Below are 11,486 nucleotides of genomic sequence, written 5' to 3'. Positions count from 1 at the left end.
ATCAACATTTAATATCATGTACCATTAGAACCATTTGTATGCACACCTTTTGGTGATGGAAAAGGGTCACTCATGTCACTCCACTGTCATATGGTTTTATGTGATAAAATTAGTACTGACAGAATAATAATTACACTGTGAAATTTAACAATATGCGGAATTATTTTTATCCTGTACTGCAACAACTGTCCAGCAGTCCTTGCAAACAGATGTGCAGCCTCGGCTTGAAGACTTTCGTGGCAGAGAACTCAAACCGAAAATCCCAAATGAGTCCCAGCAGCAAAGAAGTTGATAGCCAGAAAGGCCAACCAACCGTCAGACAACCGTGGCCTGAACTGGAAGAATTTCTCCAAATGGTTGAAAGACAAAAGAACTCCTGATGATTGTGGTGCGGTTAAGATAATTTTTTTTCTGCCTGATGTTACTTTTACTTTTAGACATATGTCATTTTCAAACTCTTCCAGGTTTACTTGGGAAACAGGTTGGGTTCCTATGAAAAACTCCTTCTTAAACCCTAATATCTACTTCTCCTTTAGTAATAAATGTGATTACTTTTGGAATCTTTAATTGTGAGTATGTGTCCAACATGTTTCGTTGAACTGAAAAGTTTCCGACGAGTTTTGTGTTTTGGAGGGAAACGTGGTACAAGCTCTTGGGATCCCCTCAAAACAAATTTATTTGTAAAGCTGATAATGTAACAACCAACATGTTTGCTTTCAACTTTATATCTAGTCAGACGCAACACATTAAATTACAGTATTGCTGTATAAAAAAAAACTGTGCACTATGCAAGATACAAAAAAAAAGACCAGAGGGTGACATAGAAGAAGAGAGCCGATGCAGCTTCAACCCTTTTTGACCTATCAAACTGACTGTTCTCTCAGTAAAAGATAAATATTTAATTTCATATGTGACATTTTCATAGTGTACAGTGTTTAAAGGAAACTTTCATCCTGTGATTGAACTGTCATGAAAGAAAGAAAGCCAGATATTGACGATAATTTTCTTTGCATTAAAAATTAGCAGAAGTGAAAGTAGTGAACCAACGCAGGCACGGGGAGAACATGCAAACTCTACACAGGCTGGGTCGGGATCGAACCCTGGACCTCGGAACCGAGAGGCCAACACTTTACCGTGATGCCTGATGACTTCCACTCGATTCAAAATTTACAACGTGACCACCAAATCAAATACAACAGCTCCCTGACAAGCAAGCGACAAAACAAAGCCTGTTTCCACCTGGTCTCGAAAGTTGGCTGTCGTAAACACTAGATGGTGTCAGTATTAAATTGAATACAAATGAATGACGGGTTCTCTAATTTACAACCATATCAATTAATATCAATTTGTAATGTGTGTTGTGTGAATGAATGTATGTTAGAGAATATTAGATGTCTTGTCAGACGCAAAGATCCTTTTGTTTTTGGTAGCTAGTAAGATGGTTCTAATATTGTTCACAAACTTATACACAGTAAATTTATGATATCCTTGGCACATATGAGAGGATTTAATGTTGGTGCCTGGGTTTATTCACGCATGGAATGATGGGTTGATTAATGTCGAGGGTGAGTGTATTTTTTGTTGATGACGATCTACTGTGAACCCAGAAATACTTCATATACTTGTATTAGTGCTGATTTCATGGGGGACAAAAAAAATGCTAATTTTCTGAATTCAAAGATTTCTTTTTAGATCATGTCAACAAATTCATCCATCGTGAAAGATGTAGTGTACAACTGACTTTTTGGGTTTATAGTATCAGGTGTGATTGCACAAATAAAGAACAATAAAAAAAAAAAAAACAAAGAACTGGTACATACATATATTCAGCATATGAATCTTAAAACCTATCAAGACTGACATTTGTAATATTCTTCTAAAACATTTGGCAGGAAAACAATTTTGTAAAATCTTTTACTGTATGTACATTCAGGTTGCAAACCCAGGATGGATCCCCTGTCACAGAAATGATTTCTACGCCCTGAACGGTCCCCACCACAAAGTCACACTTGTAAACCCCCCAAGTACCGATGAGCCTGTATTTGGTCCCTTTTGAGCTTCAATGAGCCAGTAACCTCATCTATGGTTAAATAAAAGTCCTTATTCTGAGCCGCTTGCTGGGGTGGGTGTTTCATTTCTGGCTGACCAGGGGGACTTGACCTCAACAATTCCATCCGGTGAAGCTCCAAGAACACCACTTGGAGAGAGTCCAAGTCCTGCTGGAGATTCAGGCTGGCCAATGATGTTTGTGTACTCTGCAAGAGCAACAGGTTCATGAAGGATCCCCTAGTCTACAGCCTGAAAAAAAGTTATGCTCAGTTTGTATTCATTCATACGTGTAATTGAGTTTAGCGAAAATAAAAATGTCTTTAACCTTGATTCCATTGTTAACATTGTATTGTCCTCGCAAAGTCTTACAGAGTGAGGGAGGGTAAAAGTTGCATCCAACTGCAGCCAATGCTCGACCAAAGTTGCAAGAAGTGATAACATTCTTCCTGAAGGCAGACAAAAATAATACAAGTCCCAAATGTTTATTGTGGCTGAAAACATGGGGCAAATATATTATTTAAGCTTGGATTTATGACAAATTGTTTGACATTCAACAGTCATATTGTGCCGGCATATATATTTTAAATATTTTCTGCTGAATGATTTATGTCAATAGTCTTATATACAAATCAACCACAGTTTCTATACTATTCCTAAATGAGACATCACAATTTATAATTATACTCACCATAAGGGATTGAATATGATTCTCTTAAGTATGGTTATTTTTCATCAACATTATTTACTTGTATTCAGAGTATCGTCTTTAAATTGGTTTGCTCATAAATTGTGCATTCACAAATTCACACATGGGATCAATATCGTTGAAAAAAATCAATGACAGCACAGATAAGATGACCCCATGGCATTGTCCTATGCTATCAGTGATGTAAACACATGAACATACCTCGACTTTGTCGTTGTTGTTTTTCATCAAAGCATGCACACTTCCACGAATAATTTCAGCATGGATCTTCACACTATTCACCTGGTGAGAGTTGTAGGAGTTTAAAGCCTTTCTGACACGTTCCAGGATGTTCGAAAAGACATTTGTAACTGTTCTGCCCCAAGTGTTTAATATGTTAAGAAGATCGATTTTATTAGAAAAGATCTGTTTGTTGTTAATTTTGAGAGTGCATTGCTGAGCTTTTATTTTGAAACTGTAGAATACAGGAAGTAGGAAGCGCTGAGCAGAACGTAAAAAAGCATATTAACGGTTGAAAGATGTAGCACGTTGAAATCAGCTTATTCCTGTGCATGAATCCGTCAGAAAGCAATGGCTGTGAGTAATTTATGTTCTTTACATGTTTCAGAAGTATTGTTAGTAACTTTAACAGTATCTTCGTGCATGTTTGTGAGCTGCACTGATTTAGTAAATTTACATGTTGTGTTCATTCTCATGAGATAGCTAGCAGCAGTATGTGTATCTGACATTGTGCAACATTGCAATCTGTTTAGTATGTTTTGTATTTCTTTTTCTAGTTTCACTCCATTTTCATTGTGTCACCCGACTTGACCTGTTAAGTCATTAAAGGAGCAAGCATGCTCACTTCCTGGCTCTTGAAAAGGAGTTTGGCTGGCTGTTTATTCATGTTAGCACTTTGGAAGTAAAACACATGAGAACAGTACAGTAACAGTAAAAAAGGTTACCGACTCTGCCATATTGTTCAGTGCTAAGATACACGTGCTTGTGTTTGGGTCCAGAAGTAGACTCACTACGTCACACTGAACAAGCGGATTCTCCTTCAAGTCTACAAGCTTAAAACAGGAAGTCAAAGTGATTTAACAGTCGACATTAATTTTAATGCTATTTAACTTAGTTGAAACAGTAATGAGTTTTTTTTTTCCCCACACACGCTCCCTTTTGGTTCATAGGTTTGAGATTGACACCGTTAGAGAACCAAGTCTAATGTTCATTTTAGTCTATGCTGTAGGATCAGAGTCCATAATTTAGACACCATTTAAACAATGCAAACTTTAGCCCAGACCCCGAAAAGAATCCAAATAGATTGGAACTGGGAAGACATGCTCAGCTTCAGCCGCTCCGCTTCCTGTTGGTACACAGACTCCATCTGCACCGTCTTGGATGAGGCAGATGACTGTGGTGACTCAGGGTTCTTTCCTACTTGATGCAAGAACACGACTGATGGCAGTTTACTGTTTATTCAACTTGGCTTTCTAATTCTAGACTTGGTCAACTCAACATTTCTTATTCATGGATTACTGTGAAGAGTAATTTATTCCTCGGCCTCACTTGTACCTCAAAAGAAAATGAAAATCTTCTTGCCTTCCATCCATCCATCCATCCACCCATTATCTACTACTTTTCCGGGTCTTGGGGGAAGTAGCATCAGCAGGGATACCCAAACCCAGACTTCCCTTTCCCCAGCCACTTCTTCCAGTTCTTCTGGAGGGATCCCGAGGCGTTCCCAAGCCAGTCGATTGTAAATGCCATTTTGTTCCCGGCTCCCTCAAAAAGCTTCTAGTGTCTTATTCTGAAGGGTATATCCTGGAGCTCAGCATTTTGGCATTAAAAGTAGCTTCATGCTACTTTTTTTTAAAATGGATGGATCCAAATGTGATAAAATGTTAACTTTCCTTGATTCAATGATAAGGTTGGTTGTGATTCACATATATTGCTTAAAAAATGGCGGCACGGTGCCATAGCTGTAAAGTGTTGTTTACACAGTTCTGAGGTCCCTGGTTCAATCCTGGACCGACCTGTGCATTTTCTCCCTTTGTCTGTGTGAGTTTTTTTCTGGGCACTCCGGTTTCCTCCCACATCCCAAAAACATGCAACAATAATTGGATGCTAAATTGCCCCTTGGTGTGATTGTGAGTGTGGCTTTTTGTCTCTATGTACCCTGCAATTGGCTGGCATCCAGTTCAGGGTGTAGCCCCCCTCCTGCCTGTTGACAGCTGGGATAGGCTCCAGCACTCCCCACGACCCTTGTGAGGCTAAGCGGTGAAGAAAATGAATGGATTATTCAGAATGTGTATATGTATTTTTGGGACACCCTGTATTTTTAAAACTGATACTCCAGTTAATATTTCCTGTCCTAAAGTCCTCAGCTGAAGTGAATGAACATGATTGATTGAAATGACAGCCACCAATAATTAGGAACCAGCTGTTGGGCATTTGTCCTCCACTGTCATTGGTCCTCAGAGCTCCTCAGTCTGGTTAAATTCCATATGGGTTTCATGTGACGTGTGGTATTTCCAGTTCCTCATTCTCAACATGATGACTAATCGAGTTGCAGTTCTGCTGTGGTCTGCCACAGTGCTTCCTGGTCTACTTACGGCGCCAAATTGGCTGGCAGTCACCTGTGACAAGGAAAATGTGACGGCGGCTGCGAGGTTCGGTGTCCGGCACATCAATGGAAAGCACAAGTATGGGTTCAGGTTCAAGCTGCAAGAAGTCCAGAGCAGCAAATATCAACAGGTTGGCGCATTTCAAGTTTTTATGCTAGTTAATAGCTCTTCCTTTACAAAAAAAGAAAAACTAGTGATGCTGATGGTGACTCCTCCTTCAGGCTTTGAATTACTTCAGCATTTTGTTCAGGAAATGTTTCCATTTCTTGATTCTTCATGTGGACATGTCATCATCTGCTGGCCATGTGTATAATGACCTTCATGTGTGATGCATTGAATTATGACATCTGCCAAACAAAGTATTTAATACAAAGTGTAATAAACTATACATTTTTTAAAAATGATTTTAAAATAAGACTCCAGTACACTGTTAAAGTTTACACCCCCCACATATGCACATTCCAAGTAAATATTGCAAGGAGAGTTTTGAATATATTTCACCAGTTCATATAGTGGCTGTCTCCCAAGCTGAAGGTCTTGAATTTGTTCCTCAAATCTTGTGTAACCCCTCCCACAAGTTAATGTCACTTCCTATATTTACTCTAGTTGTGGAACTTGGAAGATGCATGCTGGTGTAACATGGACAATAATGTACAGAACAGGGAAATTTATGGATTCTTAAGTTTCTCCACAGTTTTTGGTACAACCACCCTGGCCTTAGAAAATATCATTTCACGTGGTATTTAAAAAGCGAAATTGAGCCTGTAACTAGTGAACCACATCCCAATGGATAGGTTACCAATTACGCCATCTTGTGTGTTATAGAGGTCAAAGAACAGCAGTGAAGTTTATTTCTATCGTTAATTCATCCAATTGGTCTAAGGGTGGTGTTGACGCACAAGATGGCATAATTGTAAGCCTATTCATTGACTGTTTTCAACTGACGTCACAGACCTTCAGGTTGAGAACATGGTCGCCATTTTGGTTTGGTCAATTCGCGTAAACAAATTAAGCAGGAATCATTTCAGAAAGGCGTGTGATTGGAGGTGTACTGGTTGCTCAAACGAAAGTGGGCATTTGCTAAAAGTCTTTTTCGACTGCCAGCAGTGATCAGGAACCAGTGCGAGAAAACTGAGCAGTTATCAACCAAACGGCTACAACTGTGGCTGTCTCATATTAGCAGAGCCCATCTTAGCAGCCTAGCACAATAGTCGTGTGCGTGTACAACAAACACAAGGCTCCATGTTCGAAGGTAAGTGAGGGAGAAGCAGCTTCTCTGAATTTGATTTCATTATTATCAGTACTTTATACATTGCAGGAGAACAAGTGTGTGTGTCAAAGAGTCTGGTTAGTGATGCGTAAATGCGCGATATCATGCAAGAGAAATGCCCGTTTGTTTCGCATTGGACTTAAGACTGGGCACTGGGTTCGATTACGAGCCAAGTCAAATGAATACACTAACTTATAAAGACTACAATGATATTACTCATGATCTTTCCAAGTAAAAAGTACTCGCCCTGCTTTACATGTGTAGTACGAGTCCACTATTTTATCCTTTTGGATTTCAACGAAGTTTGTGTGGCGCCAACATTTCGCTGCAACTATCACATTGTGTCCTGCTCCGTCCAAAATCTTAATGCCATTAACATATCCTTGAGTGAAATAGTTGGGACCTCTCTGTAGAACCCTCTTGGACAAGTCTGGCGCACTTTCCAAAAAACATAGCGCAATAGAGAATCCACTTCAAACCTGTTCTATTCAGTCACCATTTTGGAAGATTGTGGGGCATGGCAACTGTTGCTAAGGTGGGCGGAGCTGAAGATTACCAATCAGAAGGGTCAATCGTGGAAGACACCTTGTCATTGGCCAGTAGGTTTTTAAAAAAAAAAAAAAGCTTGAGCACGTTCTGAGAAGGACATATTAGGCCCTAAATGTTGTGAGAGCACAATTACTAAATATCTATCCATTTTCTTTGCTGCTTATCCTCCCAAGGGTCGTGGGAGTGCTGGAGCCTAACCCAGCTGTCAGGAGGCGGGGTAGACCCTGAACGGGTTGCCAGCCACTGGTCCTTTCTGACTGGCGATCTTAAACTCTGCCTCCCTTACTTACATTTGCCATGTCCCACAAGCTTCCAAAATGGCAACAGAACAACAGGTTTGAAGTCGATCCTCGAACACGTATTCCAGATAATATTGCGCTACCCCCCCCCCCCCCCCTTCCTTTCCATATGCGTCAGACTTGTCCAAGAATTCTACAAAGAGGTCTCAACTATTTCATGCAAGGATAAGTACACGGAATTGAGATTTTGGACGGAGCAGGACACAACGTTAGAGTTATACAAAAATGGCCTCACAAACTTCATATTGAAATCCAACGGGATGAACTAGTGGAAGCGTACTGCACATGTAAAGCAGGGTAAGTACTTTTTACTTGGAAAAGTCTGTGATACAAATGGGCAAATCATTGCGCATTTACGTATCACTAACCTCACTTTTCGGTGTAAAACATTGCATACTTCATTCAACAGATCAGTACACTAATAAAGTGAAAGTTGTTGGTCTTCTGCAATTTATAAACCACTGGTAATCAAAATCGGAGAAGTTACTTCTCCCTCACTTACCTTCGAACATACAGCCTTGTTTGTTGCTATTATCCACATTTAGTTGTACGGGCAGTCTTCCGTGAGCCTTAATCCATTGTCGACACTTCAACTGTGTTTTAGGGTTTGGAAAATGATTCAACCAGGCCCCTTGTAACCTAGCCGGATACCTTTCATCAGAATTGCATGTTCCCCAAGTGCATCTGAGGACCAATTTCTTCGTAACATTAACTTTTCCTAGCGCACGCTACTGACAAGCAGTCTTGCTTGTAGGACAATATGACAAGAGGGGCGTGTCAAGCCAGGGGTTAAGACAATGCGACAATCTGATTGGCTATTATTATACGAGTGATTGACAGGTCGAAAAGGTCCATCACAGGGCACATTGAGAAACGGCCGCACTCACAAACACACCTAGGGGCAATTTAGAGTGTCCAATTTAAGTTGCAGGTTCTTGAGATGTGGGAGGAAACTGGAGTGCTCGGAGAAACCCCAGGCAAACAGGCATGAGGAAAACATGGAAAAAGCCACACAGGCGGGGTAGGGATCGAACCCGGCTCCTCAGAACTATGAGGCCAACTCTTTACAGCTGCCCCAATCAATAAACAAATACGACAAAATTAAATTCAAAATCAAGCTGGAATTACGGTGGAGGAAGGTCCCTATGGTTGCAAGGTCTATGCACCTCCCTTTCGTGCCGGTGGTGCGCTAAATGCCTTTTACCATGTGAGAGGAAGGGTTGAACCCTCCTTGCCTAACCTTTTCCTCATGAATACAAACGTACAGACTTACACTCTGGAATTTGACGGTCTTTATTTTCTTTCTCCAATCGTAGCGACATTGTATTCCCCCAACTGGTTTCCCATCAAAGTGAGGTCCTCAGACTCCACCATACCATCCACCTGGAGGTGCGGAGGGTCCCGACTCACCTCCCGCTCGCTCTAAGACTCTGCAGAGCGGTCCGACAGAAGACGAGGTAAATGTCAGCTCGCTTCAGGTGACAAATGTACTGCCTTTCTTGAAAGTGAAAACAAATCACTGATCAAAAAAATGAACCCTAACCTAACACCCCAAAAAATAAGTGTTTAGGTATGTTTTTCTTCAATAGTTTTCACATATCAAGTATTAGTTAGAAAATGTAGAGGAGTATTTGTCATATTTCCAGTGTGTAATCACATTTTTTTTTTTTTTTTTACACTATGCCCTTTTTGCTGTTCATTGTTTTTTGTCAAAAATTTTTATCCCCTTTTATATGATCTCTTTTTAAATACTTTCAATAATATAAACTGAAAAGTGTGTGACATTTGATTACTAAATTCAATAACTGTATAAATTACACCTAGTGATGAATAGTATATTAAAACCTCTTTAAATATGATTGTCTAACCTGTTCATGTTACATAATTTCAGTAACACTATATAACTAAGGATAAATCATAAATGTGATTAACTCTTTAGGATTAGTGTGTTCAGATAAATCCCAGTGTATGTGTCATGACAATCTAAAATGGCTGAGTAGATCCTTTCACTAAAATGGCAGAATAGAAGCGTTGGATTGGTTCATTTTGAATTAGAATTTTGTCACCACTCAATTCAGCAGAATTGATTTTTTTTAAATAAATAACCTCATGTGTGGCAACGTGGAAAAATACAGGAGCGCACAACAGTCACTAGTCTGTTTTGGGACAACACCAATACAATACATGTGCAAAACTACTTGTACTTCTCAGCATTGCTGCAGGTAAGCAACCCTAGTTTCATTATTTAATCGTGCCACCCTGAACAATGAAACCGTAACCGCTGTCGGGACAGACTTAGTAACAACTAGTCTTGTGATTTTGTAGTGTATTCGTTAGCTCGTGAGCCAATTTGGCTAACCTGTGTCTTTTTTTTTTTTGGCAGATTAACACACAGTTGGGGTATTTATTCGGCAATAATTATTGTCACGGCAAACTTATGTATTATCTGTCCTTTGCGGCCAGTGAGGTGTTTATTTTTTTATTATTATTTTTTTTTTAAAGCTTCATAATAGCGTTGATTCTGCTTGTGCATGTCCTAAGAAGGCTTTATGAGCCAAAAAGCTTGTAAAAGCACACTTATTGGATGTTCAAATGTGTGTTATTTGGTGTTTTGGGGGCAATTGTAGAAGACTCCTCGTCATTGTCATAACCAGAACACTAGGGCGGACCCAAATGCATGACTCTGACAGGAAAGCAGTTGAAAGAGTCTTTACTCATTCCGACGTCGTAAGCCGGGGAGTCAGTCAGAGCGAGCAGTAGAATCAGAAGCGGCAGGCTTACGGGGTTGGTCAGGAAACAGGCTGAGGTCGGTAAACAGGAGTTCAGCGTTAGGAATGCGGGAATGAAGCATCCACCCCACGTGGTGAATGATTTTATTGATAGGAAATGGACCTACGAACCTGGGAACTAGCTTGCGTGACTCCGTCCCCAGTGGAAGATCCTTCGTGGACAACCCCACGCGTTGTCCCACCTTGAACGCCGGTTCCCTTCTTCTCTTGAGATCCACCGCGGATTTGTAGAAGCTGCCCATGCGCACTAGTGTCTTACGAGCTATTTCCCAGGTCCAATTGCAGCATCTCACTACTGCCAATGCGGATGGTACCGCGGAGTCGGTGGGCACAGATGGAAACAGAGAGGGAAGGTATCCGTGAACTATCTGGAATGGAGCCATACCTGTGGAGGTGGAAGGCAGGGAGTTGTGGTCATATTCAACCCATCCGAGGTGCTGGCTCCACGTGCTGTGATCGTGTGATGCCAGACAGCGTAGACCGGTCTCCAGGTCCTGGTTTATTCTCTCTGTCTGGGCGTTGGACTCCCTTACTCTCTTACGTCCTTCCCCAAGTTTGGCCACCAAAACCGTTGTTCCACAACTGAGCGGGTCTTCACCATCCCCAGGTGGCAGACAGTCTTGTTAGTATGAGCCCAATCAATGACGTCCCCTCATAGTGAAGGAACAATGAACAGGCGACCGAGAGGGCATTCGTCTGCACCCGGAGAGTCCCTCAAGGCCTCATTTACTCGTGTCTCGATCTCCCAGGTGAATCAGGACACGAAGCAGGCCTCCGGAAGAATCGGGACACTCATGGGCTCCATTCGCTTCCCTTCATGGATTCGAAATGGTGCATCTGGCTTGCCATTCTTTGAACCTGGACAGAGTGAACCCAAATTGAGTGAAAAATAGTGCCCACCTGGCTTGGTGAGCATTCAGTCTCTTGGTGGTCCTCAAATACTTCAGGTTCTTGTGGTCTGTAAGAAACAGAAACAGCACTTGTGATCCCTCCAGCCAGTGTCTCCATTCCTCCAGCACTGTCTGGACAGCCAGTAGTTCGTGATTGCCCACATCGTAATTTTGCTCGGCCGGAGTCAGTCTCTTAGACAAAAAGGTGCATGGGTGAATTCTTCCATCTTTAGCGCACCTCTGGGAGAGTACTACTCCCATTCCTGAGTCTGATGCATCCACTTCTACCACAAACTGCCTCTCTGGATCTGGCATTATGAGTATTGGA

General features: G+C 41.3%; 1 long non-coding RNA gene across 1 annotated transcript; it reads right to left on the bottom strand.

Moving 5' to 3' along the window:
• Window positions 1–1,406: 1,406 nt before the first annotated feature.
• LOC133493653 (uncharacterized) lies at window positions 1,407–5,921 on the bottom strand. The gene is made up of 4 exons (XR_009793083.1): window positions 5,863–5,921; window positions 2,957–3,037; window positions 2,375–2,495; window positions 1,407–2,298 (listed from the first exon to the last, which is right to left on the bottom strand). It is a non-coding gene; the product is annotated as an uncharacterized LOC133493653 (long non-coding RNA).
• Window positions 5,922–11,486: the final 5,565 nt, after the last annotated feature.

The sequence above is a fragment of the Syngnathoides biaculeatus genome, chromosome 20, assembly GCF_019802595.1.
Source record: "Syngnathoides biaculeatus isolate LvHL_M chromosome 20, ASM1980259v1, whole genome shotgun sequence".
Taxonomy (NCBI): Eukaryota; Metazoa; Chordata; class Actinopteri; order Syngnathiformes; family Syngnathidae; genus Syngnathoides; species Syngnathoides biaculeatus.
The sequence above is the reverse complement of the archived record's forward strand: the minus strand, read 5'-3'. Positions and strand labels throughout refer to the sequence as shown.